The sequence below is a fragment of the Sphaeramia orbicularis genome, chromosome 21 (genome assembly GCF_902148855.1).
Source record: "Sphaeramia orbicularis chromosome 21, fSphaOr1.1, whole genome shotgun sequence".
NCBI lineage: Eukaryota > Metazoa > Chordata > Actinopteri > Kurtiformes > Apogonidae > Sphaeramia > Sphaeramia orbicularis.
This window is the reverse complement of record NC_043977.1, coordinates 41,941,348-41,959,902: the sequence shown is the minus strand read 5'-3', so window position 1 is coordinate 41,959,902 and position 18,555 is coordinate 41,941,348. Positions and strand designations below refer to the sequence as shown.

At 34.6% G+C, this 18,555-nt stretch overlaps 1 protein-coding gene across 4 annotated transcripts in view; it reads left to right on the top strand.

Annotated features, from left to right (window-relative positions):
• Window positions 1-17,307: 17,307 nt before the first annotated feature.
• The window catches only part of man1a2 (mannosidase, alpha, class 1A, member 2), a 197,137-nt gene continuing 195,889 nt past the window's right edge, over window positions 17,308-18,555 (top strand). The window contains exons 1-2 of one of the 4 annotated variants that reach the window (XM_030125540.1): window positions 17,308-17,548; window positions 18,085-18,180. The gene's annotated coding sequence lies outside the window, so the exon portion shown is untranslated. Of the gene's footprint in view, window positions 17,575-18,084; window positions 18,251-18,555 lie in introns of all 4 variants that reach the window. The other 3 variants (XM_030125541.1, XM_030125539.1, XM_030125542.1) reach the window with 3 other exon arrangements.

Genomic DNA, 18,555 nt, shown 5'->3' with positions numbered 1-18,555 from the left:
GAAACCGCAGCGATGACACTTCTCCTGCAGCTGAAATGTTGGCTTTGTTGCAGTGTGACTGGGTGAGGACCACCAACTGAGGTGACCATGATTTGTTTCACAGTGTTGAGTGTCAAAGAAGTGACCTTTGTTTCTCTCTCTGGTACAATATAGATTACAACGCAGAGAAGTAATTATACAACCCACCGTTTCAACCTAAGCATACAGACAGATGAATGACATGACAAGAAGATGTGAAAAGCTGGATGGATGTTTGGTGATAGCAGAAGTTGAACTCACTGCTCAAATGGTTTGAAAGTATGTGAGAAAATGTATTCTCCCAAACTGAACAGTGGAGGAAGATTCAGAGCCTTCACTTCAGCAAAGGAACAGCACACCGTGAATATATTCCACTGTAAGAGGACGTTCAGCATCTAAAACAGATGTGTCAAAACCAAGTTCTTTCAGGGGCCACATTCAGCCCAATTTGATCTCAAGAGGGCCAGACAGTAAAATAATAACATAATAAACCTTAAATCAGTGTTTTTCAACCTTTTTTGGCTCATGACCCCATTTTAACATCACAAATTTCTGGTGACCCCAGACATTCAAAACAGACTTTTTTTTTTTTTTTTTGCTAAAATGTATTTGTTTTTGATTATGTAATAGTTTGCTCTACTATGTTGCAAATAAATGTTAGTTTAGATGACATTTAGTCTATATAATGTATATTATTATGGACAGAGGCAAAAAAGCCAGGTGTAGATTACTGCACAAAGTGAGAATTTGATTTTCCTTGGTCAGGATATGTACAGTCAGTCCAGCTTGTATTTACAATTCTGACAATTAATACTGAACAAACAAGAACTCAAACTATGAATTATGAAAGAGCTGCAGCATCTGAAACTGACCACAATGAACATTTGAAAGATAAACAGTACCACAGTGTGTCAGTTTCAGCTTCACACATTTTCTTGTCTCATATGGATTAGGATTGTCTCTCTCAAGTCACCATATATTTTTTATTCGAAAGTGTTAAGGCAGGGGTGTCCAAACTTTTTTTCAAGAGGGCCAGATCTGATAATGTGGAGATTGCCAGGGGCCAGTGGTCCCTTCGGATGTTTTTTAAACAGTAAAAATTACATATAAAAACGCTGTTCTACAACAATTTAATTTTCATTGTCACAATATCATTTTTTTAAATGGCAATGTAACTAAATCTAGGCCACTCAGGTCTGAACAAATTAAAAAAAAAAAAAAAAAAAAATCTGCCTTCCTTTTACATCTGGAGTCAGATAACATAGAACAAACTGTGTGGAGTATCTTAAACTTCCAAGTTGGTAAAAATCTTAACCCCACATTCATTTTAAACATTACTTATATGAGTAATCATTACTCATATATTACTCAGTAATGCAAAGTCTGTTAACATTTAAGATGAAAACATATGACTCTTACTCTTGTCTTTCACAAAATCATTCAGAAAGTAATATTTTGTGTCACATCTACAAGTACATAACACCAGCAGTTAGAGGCAACTAACCTGGCAAATTGGTAGCTTGCCTTGGTGGTGAATTCATCGAACTCCAGGTTCACATGAAGAGTCACTGTTGAGTTTAAAGCAGCTTGAATTTGCTTCACTCCCTGCTAGCTTGTCGTATGTGTTAGCATGTTTTGTCTGCTCGTGTCTCTTTACATTGAATTCCTTAAACAAGGCAACAGTCTCTTGAAAAATTAGGCAAACACAATCGCCTTGATTTTCTGTGAAAAAAAATTATAAGTCCCATCTCTCCTGGAAGCGGCGGCCCTCACTGTCAACTTTGTTTTTTTATTTACAGGTGCCGTGGTTAGAAATTAGCGAAAAGGGTTCACGGCGAGGTCACAGAGCCAGATAGAGTTAGAGTGGTGCTGCCACCATGAGGTGAAAGGAGGAACTGCATTTTGAACCTTTTATGATTCATGTACTCGGTTCAACAGTCCAAGCGGGCCATAAATAATACATTCTAAAACCCAAGCTGTGGGCCGTATAAAATCTGACCGCGGGCCGTGATTGGCCCCCGGGCCGGACTTTGGACATGCCTGTGTTAAGGGTTAGTATTTTTTTGTTGATTCTGTAGTGGGCAGTGCCATTTGTGATTGTTGTATTTTTGTAGTTTTTTCTGTTCTCTTCCTTGTGTGTGGGTGTGTTCTGTTTTTTTTTCCTCCAGCAGATAGCAGTTGATTAAGGATGAGCTGCAGGTGTGCTGTTGCTCTGCTGGCTGCAGCTGATTGGTGCTTCAGGAGATGAGCCGGGAAATTTAAAGGACAGAGCTTCATTCCTCCAGAGACTCCTCTCATTCCATTCTCCCACTCTGTGCAGACCAGCCATTTGTAATTTTTTGTTAGAACTTTGTCAAACCGGTGATACAAGGAGGGAATCTTTTTCTTTAAGTTTTGTTTGGTAAGACTGATGTATTTTGGTTTCCTTCGTTTGTTTTTGTAGAACATTATGATTCCCATACCTGATTTAATTTTTCTTTTTTTGTAAATAAATATCTCATCCTGCAGTGCTGTGGTTGCTGGTCATTTTTTGATAATTTGCCCTGTTTGTTAAGGGACATGGAGGGAGGGGAGTCTCATATCATGTTGCGTCTCGGCAACCCCTAGACCGAGCGTAACAGCAAGTTATTTTTATCAAAGAATTTCAGGCGACCCCATCTGAATTCCAGGCGACCCCACATGGGGTCCCAACCCCAACGTTGAAAAACACTGCCTTAAATAATGACAACTCCAAATATGTCACTTTTTCTTAGTGCAAAAAAAAAACCCATTAAATTATGAAAACATTTATAAACTATCCAAATAAAAAAGATGTAAATAAGCTGAAAAAAATGAAATTTTTAAAGAAAAGTAAGTGCAATTTTAACATTATTACGTCTCATCTTATTTATACATGTGCATTATGGATCGACAAAGACACAAAACATTTAGTAACAGGCAGAATACACTCCTGATCAAAATTAAGACCTGTTGAAAAATTGCATGAATTCACATTTTGCACTGTTGGATCTTCAGAAGCTTCTAAGTCAGGGGTCTCAAACATGGGCCGGGGGCCTAATGTGGCCCGCCAAAGGATCCATTCCAGCCCGTGGGATGAATTTACAAAGTGCAAAAATTCCATAGTCAAGGTTGTCGAACTCATTTTAGTTCAGGTTCCACATACAGACCAATTTGATCTAAAGCAAAATAACAGCATAATAACCTACAAAAAATAATAACTCCATATTTTCTTCTTGGTTTGCTGTGAAAAAAATAAAATTACACTATACCTATAAATAATAATAACTTCAAATTTTTGTCTATGTGTTACTGCAGAAAATATTGACATGTACAAACTTTCCTGTAACAATAAATGTGAATAACCTGAACAAATATGAACCTGAAATGTCTAAAGAAAATTAAGTACAATTTGAACTCTTTTCTGCCTGTTTCTCAGTGTTTAGTGTCTTTGTAGATCCGATCTATAATACACCTGTACAAATGAGATGTTGAGGCATAATGTAGTTTATAAAACTAAGTATTTTCATAATTTAATGGGGTTTTTTGCAGTAAATGAAAGACAAAAATTTGGAGTTGTCATTTTCTATAGGTTATTATGTTATTATTTTATTGGTGCAGCCCTCTTGAGATCAAATCGGGCTGAATGTGGCCCCTGAAAGAAAATGAGTTTAAGACCCCTGTTCTAAGTAGAGGTTCAAAATGCAAAAAGAAGAAATGGGAGTGAGACAAAGGAGTGTATTGTTACAATTGCACATTTCAGGTTGTTCATATTTGTTCAGGTTGTTCACATTTTATTGTTAAAGGATAGTTTGTTAATGTTAATATTTTCATGATTTAATGTTATTTTTTTGTACTAAAACAAAAAGAAACATTTGGAGGTGTCATTATTTATAGGCATAATGTAATATTATTTTTTTCACATTAATCCAAGAATAAAATTTAGAGAATTTATAGGTTATTATGCTATTATTACCTCTGCCAGGAGGTATTGTGACCACTTTGCTTTGTGTGTTTGCATGCGTGCGTACGTGTTTGTTTGTTTGTTTGTTTGTTAGCAAGATAACTCAAAAAGTTATGGACGAATTTGCATGAAATTTTCAGGAAATGTTCATACTGGCACAAGGAAGAAATGATAAAATTTTGGTGGTGATCCCCCCTCCCCCCCGCCTAGGTCCATAACTTTTTGAGTTATCTTGCTAACAAATAAACAAACAAACACACATGCATGAGAGGCAGATCTGACTTGGCGGAGGTCTGTGCTCTCTGAGTGCTTTTCTTGTTTTACTTGACATCTCACTTGGTCTGTTTCTGGCCCCTGAACTAAAATGAGTTGGACATCCTTGACTGTTAATATCTTCAGTGTAATTTTTGCACAAATTCATCCTGCAGGCCAGATTGGAACCTTCGGCAGGCCGGTTTTGTAAATAAAAATGTAAATGTATGCAAGTTTCAGATTGGTGTTATGCTGCGTTTTTGTGTATGTTGCATTTTACTGCAGAACATATTTAACCCATACAGACCCAAACATCCACCACCAACCAAAAGAGTCTACTGATCTAGCATGTTTAGTACCTGCTGATCCACTAATCCTATCAATACATGTGGATAATTCAGATGAAATACAGTTTGTCATCTTTTCATGGTCCTCAGATATGACCCATTTGAAGGTTCAGAGGCTCTGTTGTGAACGTGGAAACACTGTCATCTTCTACATCGATTCACCAGTAAAACCCATGGAGTTGGATCAGTGACAGTGGATGAAGACACTTTGTTTATGTTCAGTTAATGATAGATTTCCTGAAAAAGTCACATTTACTTCAGTTTTCTCTGTTTCTGATGTAATAACTCTCAACTTCAATCACAGTTTTTATGAACATATACATGATCAGTGAATTAAATTTAGGAAAACACCTGATTTTCACTGAAGAAATGGAACATATAGGATACTATTATGAGTAGCAAATGATATATTTTGCTTTTTAAAAAAGTCATTTTTTCCCCCATTTTTTCTGATTTGGTTTGATAACTTTTGAATTTACTATGAGGTTTAATGAACATCTGTGTAATATGTAAATTAAATACAGGAAAATACCTGAATTTCACTGAAAAATGCAAAATGCAGAGGATGATATCACAATAAATGGTGATAAATTACTTGGGAAAGACACAAACATCATTTGGAAGTTGTGATAAAAATAGTCGTGGGTCTTTAAGGGATAAGGATGAGTTCATTTGAGGAATTTCAAATACTGTTGGCAGTTACATCTGCAGCAATGTATTATATTCTATAAATGATCCTGTGTTTGTATCAGTGCAGTCCTGTGGGAACTATCTATGTCTCAAAAACCTCAGAAAAATGGACTGTCCAGTCAGTCTAAACTATTTATATCAAATCATCCTCTTTCAAAACATTATTGATAAAATCAAACTTACTAGAGGCACTGGTTCTTGGAACAATAACATCTGTTCTCATCCAGCTCATTATTCACATTTTCCATTTGTGCAGAAAAAAAATTACTATGGAAACAACACAAATCTGAAAACCCCTTGAAATACTGCAAAAAGGAAAACATGAATAAGCGCAGTGGAAAGAGATTTGGTAAACAATGATGTGTGTCTGCAATTTTGGAGCGATGAGGAAACGGCAATGTTCCATAATCCAATACAGGAGTGGAAGAACAATGGAACAGCAGAACGTCTGAAGATCTGCTGAAACAAATGTTAGACAAATCTGACAGGAGAGGAAGAGTGGAAACTGTTACATCATACAGGCCAGCAGTTCAGCTCAGAAGAAGAGACAAGATGAGGTTTTTTGTTGTTGTGTTTTTGGATTTAATCCCATGTACACATCCAGTCCAAATAAAGTCCCCACCTGGACATAACTGAGCAGATAGTTTAGGTCCTTCCACTGAATATTCAACCCTTTCATGCATGAGTTTTGAGAACCTTAGTCGAGATTTTATTCCTCTTTCAGCATGAAAAAAAACCCCAATGGAATGAAAATATTTTAATGAACCTTTTTTTTTTTTTTAATGGAGTTACAAAAATGTCCACTCAGCTGAACACCATGTGTTTAATATGTGAAGCAAAGAAACATGTATTTAACCCTTTCATGCATAGTGGTCACTCCAGTGGACATCTATTCTACAGCTGTTCTCTTGTATATTCACAGGTTTTGTTGTTTTAGTTGCATAACAGCGAACACAGTGGACGCTCATGCCTTCTCCCATACACTGACATTCATACTATCACTATAACTTTGCTGTTCTTGATAAATCTGATCTGTAGTAACGTGTTTTAGTGTAAATCAGTTGCAAATTATTATAAGACTGTAATTAACAGGTTTGTTTGTTTTTTTTTATCTCCATGAAGTAACAACTAGTATTAGAGTATGTTAAAATATGAGAAAACATCAGATTAGCTACATTGAAAATGTTTATTTTATAGTTTTCATACAGTATATCACTTTCTGATAATGGGTATTAAATACATGTTTCTTTGCTTCAAAAATTAAACACATGGTTTTTGTAGTGCCATGAAAAATAGGCTTGTTTAAAAAAAATTCCAATTACATTGTTATTTTCATGCCCAAAGAGGGATAAAAAACAATCAGGAAACAAATCTTGACTAAGGTTCTCATGATTCATGCATGAAAGGGTTAAAACCCATTATCAAAAAGTGATATACTGTTTAAAAACTATGAAATAAAAACATTTTTCATGCAGCTATTCTGTTTTCTCACATTTTATCATACTCTAATACTAGTTATTACCTACTTCATGGAGAAAACTTGAAAAAAAAAAAATTTGATTAAGAAAATAATTAATTGATTTACACTAAAACATGTTAGTGCAGATCAGGTTATCAAGAACAGCAAAGTTCCAGTAGTTGCAGTGTATGAGATGGTGCATAAGCGTCCACAAACTGTATTTTACACCAGTTATTCACATGCATTGATAGGATCAGTGGATCAACAGGTGTTACACATATTTGATCAGTAGATGGCTTTGGTCACCAGTGGCTGTTTGGGTCTTTATGGGTTAAGGATAGCGTTCCTCATTTTCCACCAGGGTGACTTTGGGGAGTTGATTTAACACACACAGGCTGTGTGGCTGAGTATGAACTGAGCTGCTGCATTTTTAATGCTAATACATCTGACCTTTGCTTCATTACCACATACCTTAATTACTAGATCTCTTAAATGTTAACTTTGGACTTATTTTTTATTGCATGTAAAACTCAGTGAGGTCATCATGCACTCTGATGTTCCCTTTTAATCTCTTTAACCCATAAAGACCCAAACATCCACCACAGACCAAAACCATCTACCGATCTAAAATATTTAATAACTTCAAATCCATTAATTCTATCAATATATGTAAATAATTGGTGTAAAATGCAGTTTGTCATCTTTTCATGGTCATCAAATACGATCCATTTGAATGATCAGAGGCTGCGTGGTTACTGTGGAGACATCGCCAGCTTCTACAACATTGATTCATCAGTAAAACCCAAGGAGTTGGATCAATGACAGTGGATGGAGACACTTTGTTTATGCTCATTTAATGACATATTTTACTGGAAAAGTCACTTTTTATTCAGTTTTCTCTGTTTTTGTTCAGAGGGGACACAAAGAGTGAGAATATTTAGAGGTTCAGACTATGAAAGAGGACACAACTGTGCTGACGTGTACCTTTGCATTCAAGACAGTGTGATCGCTTTACAAGCTCTGCCACACCCTGAGGTGTCACACACTTCTTTCATGAGTACAGGAAATATCTGTGTGTGAAGAAACTTTAAAGAAACCAAAAATAAGCCTGGTAATTAATGACATTGGAGAAATTTTACATAAACTTTGTCTCCAATGAATTTAGTATCAAATAATCCAACCAGTCAGAACCAAACATCCAAACATCTACTGATCTAAAATGTTCAAAAACTGTTGATCCACTAATCCTATCCACACATGTAAATAATTCAGATAAAAGGCAGTTTGTCATCTTTTCATGGTCATCAGATTCATCAGATCAGGTCATCAGATCAGACCCATTTGGACATTCAGAGGCTGCGTGGTTACCGTGGAGACATCGTCATCTTCTACAACATTGATTCACCAGTAAAACCCATGGAGTTGGATCAGTGACAGTGGATGGAGACAATTGGTGTATGCTCATTTAATGATAGATTTTACTGAAAAGTCACTTTTTACTCAGTTTTCTCTGTTTTTGATAAAATAACCATCAACTTTGAGCTGAGCTTTTATGAACATCTATATCAGTGTTTTTCAGCCTTGGGGTCAGGACCCCACGTGGGGTCGCCTGGAATTCAAATGGGGTCGCCTGAAATTTCTAGTAATTCATAAAAAGATTAAAAAAAAAAAACTAACTAAAACTTACTAATAAAAAAATATATGGTGAGTTGTGAGAGACAATCACAATCCGTAAAAGACATGACAAACTGTGAAGCTGAAACTGAAGCACTGTGGTACTGTTTATCTTTCAAATGTTCATTGCGGTCAGTTTCAGATGCTGCAGCTCTTTCATAATTCATAGTTTGAGTTATTGTTTGTTCAGTATTAATTGTCAGCCTTGTAAATCCAAGCTGGACTGACTGTACATATCCTGACCAAGGAAAATAAAATTCTCACTTTGTGCAGTAATCTACACCTGGCTTTTCTGCCTCCGTCCATAATAATATACATTATATAGACTAAATGTCATCTAAAATTAATGTTTATTTGCAACATAGTATAGCAAACTATTACATGATCAAAAACAAATTAATTTTAGCAAAAAAAAAGTCTCTGTTTTGAATGTCTGGGGTCACCAGAAATTTGTGATGTTAAAATGGGATCTTGAGCCAGAAAAGTTCGGGAACCACTGATCTATATGATTAATACATTAATTATTGGAAAATACCTGATTTTCACAGGAAAAAATGCAAAATACACAGAATTATTTTATCATAAATGGTGTTAAAGCACTTGGGAAATGTTAGATATAGAGAAAAAAAATTATTTGGGAACTGTCACAAAAGTAGCACTGGGTCTTTATGGGTTAAGCGAGGAGATATGAGTTACAGAGATATGACCTTGGAAGCAAAGACTTATCACTGCCCTGTTTTGAGTTTTATTTTTGATCTGCAAATTTCTAATCTACTAACATGTATTTGCATGCTGTGTTAATTTGCATTTATTTGCGTTTGTGTTCATTTGTAGGATTTTGTTCTGTTTGCTTTGGGGAAATAATGGTTTTGTTGTTTTTACCTCGTTCATTTGGATTTAAGTGGTTCTGTGTCACTGAACAGCAATGCCATCTGTCTGTTCGAAGTATAATAGGGGTTATCTGTTAATATTTGCAACATTTTGTAATTCAGAGGTAATTCTTAACCTCACTGAACCTATATTTGTTTGTGGAAATGTCAGAGAATCTGGCGACATTACACAGTTACTGATTCTTTGATTCACAGGGGGAAAGTTGTATGAGTTTGTGGAATTATGTCTTTATGGGTGTTGAAATTGTCAGATGGTCCCTAACTTCTACACAGCCGTTGACTGCTGTTTTGTACCTGTCAACACTTTTATTATTATGTTACTATTTCCACTCATTCTACTGATCATGTGATCTTTTTGTTCTGGGTTTCTGCTTATAGTGAATTTCATTTGTTTGTTTAGTGTCAAACATGTCACAGAGCTGGGTCACTAAGTGATTCATGAGAAGGAAAAAAAACCACAATGATGAATAAGCAACAAAATAGAAGAAAACACAAAACATAACTATAGATAGTAAAAGGGTCACATTAGTATGCTGGGAAAATGTTCAAATATGACCATTAATATAAATAAAATAACAATTATTAAAAAAAAAAACACATTCATGACCCACAACATTGCGATGCTCCTACATGTGATAAAAACAGAATAATAGAGTAAGATAATTTTCTGAAGGATAACTTTCCACTTCAGAGATTAAAGAAAATATAATATAATATAATATAATATAATATAATATAATATAATATAATATAATATAATATAAAATAATATAATATAATATAATATAAAGTAATATAAGATAAGATAAGATAAGATAAGATAAGATAAGATAAGATAAGATAAGATAAGATAAGATACTGACTTTTGTCCCATAAAGGGGAAATTAGCATTTTGGAACAACAGGACAGTACAGAGCAAAATAAAGTGCAGATTCACAGCAAATGCTACACAATAAAATCATCATTTTCTGCAAAATTATCGTCATGTTTGGTGTGCATTCGGCGCAGGAAGAGAAAGTAAAAACAGGCTTTAAGGGAAGTGGTTGTATGAAAAAAGAATATGTCTCCAAGTTTCCAATCTGGCTTGCAGGGATGAATTTGTGCAAAAAAATAAAAGAAAAAGAAAAGAAAAAAAAAATGAATAAAATGTGCAAAAATTACACTGAAGACATTAACTTGTAAGAATATCAAAATCAGGGACCCTCAAGGGAGCTGGACCGATTAAAAACCATCATAAAAACTTAAAAATAACGGCAACTCCAAATTCACTAAATATTTTGTGCCTTTGTAGATCCAGTGAGATCCTGAACGCACATGCATAAATGATAAGTTGAGGCATAATATTGTTGAAATTGCACTTTATTTTTCAATTTTAAATTTTTTTGTAAAGGGATACCTTGTTGATGTAGACATTTTCATAATGTAATTTGACTTTTTGACACTAAAAAAAGAGAGAAAAAAATGGAGTTGACATTATTTATAGGTTAGCTGAAATGATTAATTGATTAATTGACTTGAATTTATTTTTTAAAAATTATTTGATTACAATTTTCCTGAATCAAAATTTTGTTTTCTTAATTTTGCTACCAGTAAAAACTGGTTCTACAGTTATGTTTCACACGGTCGCTTATTGTGACACACATGACGCCAGGATCAACACACAGTTGTGTATTAGTTCCATCTTAAGTTAGTAAGTTGGAAACACGTTTGTTAAATACTGCAGCGCACATATCATCGGTCGATGTCATTTGATTTGTTTGTTGTTGTTTCTATAGCTGTAGATTTTTTTTTTACATACTTTTATACCATTGTTATTGTTATTTTTATATAGATATTTTATGTAAGCTTTTAATTTCATACTTTTTTGTAGATGTTGTTTCAGTTGGTTCTGGAATAAAGGACAAGTTGTTTGTCATTCCCCTATTCAAAGAACTGTTTAATCAAATCGAATTAAAGAAAATAGTCGATTACAAAAATAATCCATGGCTGCAGCTCTAATTTATAGTTTGAAAAAGTTTGGATTTGACATTATTTATGGATTATTATGTTATTCTTTTACTGGTGTGACCCACTGTAGATCATATCGTTCTGTACGTGGCCCCTAAACTAAAATGAGTTTAACACCCCTGGATTAAACACAACAGGAGCTGACCAACAAACTATCCAAGCTGTTTGTCATTTCAGACATGTCTTTTCCATATTTTACTTTTTTTTTCCTTATTCAAAGAATTCTTTGATCAAATCGAATGAAAGGAAATAATTGATTACAAAAATAAGCAATAGCTGCAGCTCTAATTTATAGATTATTATGCTGTTATTTTACTTGAGATCACATTTGGCTGTATTGGGTCTCGGAATTAAAACGAGTTTGACACTTGTTTTGGACACCTGAGTACATTTTGCTAATAATACATCAGTACTTTAATAATATGTTGAATTATTTACAAGCAAAAGTCTTCTTCTTCTTCTTTTTTTTTTTTTTTTTTTTTTTTTTTTTTTTACTTTTTTTCTTCATGTTTTTTTCCTTGTTCTTGTTTTTTTTTAATATTCAAAATTTAAAAAAAAAAAAGTGATAGTGAAATTATCATCCACTTATTTTGTAAATGTCAGTTTTGTATTACTTTTTGGAAAAATTTGGAACATTTTCTTTTTATCGAAACTACAGTTAAGCATCAGTTTGATCAGAAAATTATTATTTTTGGCTCCTTTTCTCATAACAATTATTTTAACAGAGTCAACCTCTTCATTCTTCTGGGTAAATTTTATATTCATAAATCTAAGATATCCAAAGTATCCCCATCATTCCAATTATTTTAATAGAATTGAAAATCTATTTTAAGTCTCTAAAACATATCAAATTTAATAAAAAATGTTTATTAGCACTTCAGTTTTACTACAATCACCTTAAGTAAATTGGTCTGCCACTTCCATATTGTAACAGGCCTATTATTTTTATTTTTTTTGCAGACTCGAAGTCCAAAAGTAGACAATACACACACACACCCACACACACAAGCCACAGAGATAAAAGTCACAGATATACGATGTCAGTCAATGGTCAGCAATTAAAATACATATAGCTATTTGTGCCAATATTTCCAAAAGATGGAGGTGTACCTTGTATCATTCAGATTAAAGTCAGTCAGAGACATTATCATTCCATTCCTAGATCCCTTGAGCCCGCACATGAACTAATATATAAAATTCCTCAGCAAAGCATGGAAAGTATTTTTTTCTTTCCTTTTCTTTTTTTCCCTAGTTATTTTTTTATTGAGTTTTTTTTTTTACAGCAGTAATGCCAAAGAAAATATCTAAAAAATAGGAATTGTTTTAATACAGAACAGAACATATACAAAACACACATACAACAAAACATAACAAACAAACAAACAAACAAAACAAAACAACAACAACAACAACAAAACATCACAAAGCACATGAACTTATATATAAAATTCCTCTGCAAAGCATGGAAGGTATTTTTTTCCCCTTTCCTTTCCTTTTTTTCCCAGTTATTTTATATTGAGTTCTTTTTTTACAGCAGTAGTGCCAAAGAAAATATCTAAAGAATAGGAATTGTTGTTTTTATGCAGAACAGAATATATACAAAACACATATACAACAAAACAAAACAAACAAAAAACAAACAAACAAAAAAAAAAACACACCACAAAGCACATGAACTTCTATATAAAATTCCTCAGCAAAGCATGGAAAGCATTTTTTTTCCCTTTCCTTTTCTAACTGTACCTTTACTTATTGTTGGATCTTCATTTTTACTGTCTTTTATTTATTTATTATTTACTTAAATATGTTTGATTTCATTTATTCTTGTAGTTTTTAGTTCCTCTTATTATTAGTTTATGGTTATTATGGCTTAGAATGTCTGATGTTTTGTATATTCTTGTTATATTCTATTTTTTGTATGTTCTATCAATGAATAATAAATACATGCTTGGGAAAAAAAGTCTTTTGCTTGTCGTTGAGTTGACTGTTTCATCTCTGTAGGACACATGAGTCAAACATGCGGCCCGGGGGCCAAATCCGGCCCGCCAAAGGGTCCAGTCCGGCCCTTGGGATAAATTTGAGAAATGCAAAAATTACACTAAGATATTAACAATCCTTTTAGTTTAGGTTCCGCATTTAGACCAATACAAGCTCAAGTGGGCAGGACCAGTAAAATACTATCATAATAACATATACAGTGGGGCAAAAAAGTATTTAGTCAGCCACTGATTTTGCAAGTTCTCCTACTTGGAAAGATGAGAGAGGTCTGTAATTTTCATCAGAGGTACACTTCAACTATGAGAGACAAAATGAGAAAAAAAAAATCCAGGAAATCACATTGTAGGATTTTTAAAGAATTTATTTGTAAATTATGGTGGAAAATAAGTATTTGGTCACCCACAAACAAGCAAGATTTCTGGCTCTCACAGATGTAGGAGAACTTGCAAAATCAGTGGCTGACTAAATACTTTTTTGCCCCGCTGTAAATGACAACTCTAAACTTTTCTCTTTTTAAATGTAAATATTTTCATGTATTTACACTAAAACAAAGTATAATTTTGAAAAAAAACAAAACAAAACACCTGAACAACCTGAAATGTCTTGAGAGAAGTAAGTACAATTTTAACAAATTTCTCTCTGTTATTAACCCTTTCATGTGTGAATTATGAGAACCTTTGTCAATATTTTTTTATTTTTCATTTATTTTATAATTTTTTTTAAATATTTTTTTTTTTATTTCTCTTTAGGCATGAAAAAAACAATGCAAATGAATTTTTTTTATGAACCTATTTTTCGTGGAGTTACTAAAATGTCCACTCAGCTGGACTCCATGCGTTTAATTTTTGAAGCAAAGAGACATGTATTTAAAACTCATCATCAGAAAGTGATAAACTGTGTGAAAACTATGAAATAAAAACATTTTTAATGCTGCTAATTGCTAAATTGCTAATGTTTTCTCACATTTTATCATACTCTAATATTAGTTATTACTAATTTCATGGAGATAATATCCTCCTGAGACCCAGGAAATTGACAGTTTTAGCTTTTTTACATTAACCCTTTTATACTGGTCACTCCAGTGGACAGCTATTCTACAGCTGCTCTCTTATATATTCATGGTTTTGTTGTTCTTTTTTTTTTTTTTTTTTACACATATCTTTATTAAAGTTTTATGACACTACATATCTTTTCTGACATGAAATGGTAACATTATGTTGATCTCCCCTGAGAATAAACCCCCAGAATCACAAGCCCTCCCCATAGTTTTCACACAATTTATCAGTAAATACATGTTTCTATGCGTCAGAAATTAAATATGTGGTGTCCAGCTGAGTGGACACTTTTGCAACTTCATGAAAAATAGGTTCATAAGAATTTTTTTTCATTATTATCTTTTTTTTGTATATTTTTTTATTATTTATTATTTTTTATTTATTTTTCAGAAGAAAATTTTCAATCGCATTGTTTTTTTCATGCCTAAAGAGGAATAAAAACACTCAGGAAAAACTTTTTGGTTAAGGTTCTCATAATTCGTGCATGAAAGGGTTAAAAAATTGCCTTGATTGGAAACTGCATAATGCAATAGTTTTTTCAGATACATTTAAAAAATATTTTTATTTATTTATTGATTTTTTTAAGGGAATGTCCTTTGTAATGCAGAGCATTTTTAAAGTAAAACTGTCAAACTTTTGTCCCCTACAGAGGACAAAATACATTGCTGGGTTTCAGGGGGATATGCCAAAAAAACCCAAAAACAAAACCTTTTTGTTTCAGAAATCTGTCAATTACAGTCTAATAATAATTAGCAATTGATTTACTCTAAAACATGTTACTGCAGATCAGGTTTATCATGAGCAGCAAAGTTACAATAATTGTATGAACTGCACAGTTTGGGATGATGCATGAGTGTCCACTGTGTTGGCTGATCTGGAACTAAAACAACAAAACCCATGAATATACAAGAGAACAGATCTGTAGTGACCAGTATGCATGAAAGGGTTAAATGTTTTGTGTGTTTGTAGATCCACTGTGATCTGTAACTTATAATGTACATGTGTAAATGATAAACTAAGGTATAATATTGTTAAAATTACACTTACTTTTTCAGTTTGTTCATGTCATTCACATCTTTTGAAAGGATAGTTTGTAGATGTAAACTTTTTCATAATGTAAATGTACTTTTTTCACTCTAAAACAGAGAAAAGTTTGGAGCTGACATTATTTACAGGGTGGGGAAGCAAAATTTACAATGAACATTTAGTTGTTTTTTCTCAGCAGGCACTACGTCAATTGTTTTGAAACCAAACATATATTGATGTCATAATCATACCTAACACTATTATCCATACCTTTTCAGAAACTTTTGCCCATATGAGTAATCAGGAAAGCAAATGTCAAAGAGTGTGTGATTTGCTGAATGCACTTGTCACACCAAAGGAGATTTCAAAAATAGTTGGAGTGTCCATAAAGACTGTTTAGAATGTAAAGAAGACAATGACTATGAGCAAAACTATTAGGAGAAAGTCTGGAAGATACTATTAAAGAAGAATGGGAGAAGTTGTCACCTGAATAGTTGAGGAACACTTGCACAAGTTTCAGGAAGCGTGTGAAGGAAGTTATTGAGAAAGAAGGACGACACATAGAATAAAAGCATTTTCTATTATGTAAATTTTCTTGTGGCAAATAAATTCTCATGACTTTCAATAAACTAATTGGTCATACACTGTCTTTCAATCCCTGCCTCAAAATATCGTAAATTTTGCTTCCCCACCCTGTATATTAGGGGTGTCAAACTCATTTCAGTTCAGGGGCCACATTCAGCCCAATATGACCTCAAGTGGGCTGGACCAGTGAAATAACAACACTGAAAAAAGTAAAATTACATTATGATAATGTTTACATCTACAACGTTTCCTTAAAAATCTGAATAACATGAACAACCTGAAATGTCTTAGGAAAAACAAGTGCAATTTTAACAATATTCTGCCTCAGTTTATCATTTGCACATGTACGTTACAACTTACATTACAGCTACAAATACACAAAACATTTAATAAGAGGCAGAGTATTGGTAAAATTGCATGTACTTCTTTTAAGACATTTCAGGTTATTCACATTTTTTGTAAGCTAGTTAGTTAATATCAACATTTTCATGTAATTTTACTTTTTTTTTTTTTTACACACTAAAACAAAGATAAAATCTGTAGTTTTCATTATTTATAGGTTATTATGGTAATATTTTACTGGTGTGACCCAAATGAGATAAATTGTTCTGTATGTGGAACCTGAATTAAAATGATTTTTACACCACTGATTACCTCCGCCAAGGAGGTTATGTTTTTGCCAGGGTTTGTTTGTTTGTCTGTCCGTTAGTGTGCAACATAACTCAAAAAGTTATGGACAGATTTTGATGAAATTTTCAGGGTTTGTTGGAAATGGGATAAGGAAGAAATGATTAAATTTTGGTGGTGATCGGGGGTGAGGGTGGGGGGGCGCAGACCAGAAAATTTCATCAAAATCTGTCCATAACTTTTTGAGTTATGTTGCACACTAACGGACAGACAAACAAACAGACAGACAAACAAACCCTGGCAAAACATAACCTCCTTGGCGTGGGGGGGCACTGATCAGCCTTGGTGGAGGTCTGCGCTCTCCGAGTGCTTCTAGTATTTTCAGTGTAATTCATCCTGGTCCATCCTGCTTGGACCCTTCGGCTGGCCGGATTTGGCCCCCGGGCCTTGTGTTTGACACCTGTGCTGTATATATTATGATGTTATTATTTTACTGGTTCGGCCCACTGCAGATCAAATTTATCTGAATGTGGAACTGAACAAAAATGAGTTGGACCCCCCTTGCTGTAGGATTTCTACTTTGAGTTTGTGCAGATGTATTGGTTCTCAGTCGGAGTGAATTGGCATTTACACGTATTGTTATTGTCAGTCGGCCCCTGGCTGTGGACAGGCTGTGTAGTTGATCGTGGATCGCCGATCATCCTCATCCTCAGCAGCGGCAGCAGCGGCGGAGGCTCCAGTCAGTCAGTCCGACGCTGCAGTCCGACAGTGCGGCCAGTCGTCAACATCCTCCCTACGACCGCGGAGCTTCTACGGCTATGTGGCTCTGACTTGACGGTAACCGCTGTGGGCAGTTTAACATTCACGGACATGAGGACACCTGCTACAGCGACTGCTTCAAAAAGGCGGACCGGGAATCCTGACTGGCGTCGATTTTCACCGAGCAAATGAGAAAGGAGGTGATGCAGCACAAGAGACCGCCTCTGTCAGTTGATAACCAGCTAGCGTTAGCATTAGCGTTAGCAGTAGCATTAGCTCGCCTAGCCTAATAGCTAGCGACAGCAGCCAATAGGTCTCACAGCGGTAGTCTTTACCTCCTATTGGATAGCTAAAATGTCAGTGAGCTCAAATATGGGAACGGTTTCGTTTTTCACCCGTTTTTCTCCTCGGGTATTACCTGCCAGTTAATTCTGCGTTGCTACTTTTACAGCTAGCTTATTAAGTTAGCCGCTCCCGTGCCTTGCATTGCATTTGCCTTGCTTTGCCTGCTTCCTTGCTAGCTATAGCATTTTGTATCGGCTAATCATCTCACAGACTGGCACTGTCACAGAATGAACTTGGTATTCTGTGTGGACTCGCCGAGGCATCGTAGCACCTACAGCCTCAGTGGAAAACTACTGGACTGAAATAAATAGGTTTAGATGAACATTCGTGTTGACACTCGCTAATTTGACCCTCAGGAGATTAATGCGACCGCTTGTGATTGTGTTTAAAGGGACTACTCGCTCCATTTCAACCCATCCTTCTTCACATTAGCTCTGAACAGATGCTGAGCGGAACCAAACATTTGCTTCGCAGCTTCTTCCACGGGGTAAATCAGCTTCTGGCTTCTATAAATCATTATAACTTTTTCTAATAGAGTGATCGCCAGTACCGCAAAGGTATGTGCATAGAAGAGTATTTGTGTGGTTGCAGTTCCAGTCCTTATCTGTCATTTGTAATGCTAGTCGACTCCTGTTTAACCGGATCACTGGTTCAGAATTATGCTTTGGCAGATCCAGATCATCCGCTTCAACTCTGGCTTATTTTGCGGAAGAAATATGAGACGATTATACAATTAAGAACGGACAGTCAACTGTGTTCATTCAGCAGGGATTGTGATTTTATAATGACGCTTTAGTTTTGATACCTTAAGCCTGTGCAAAAGTCTTAGGCCACCTTAATCATTGCTGGTTTTGCAGGGTGA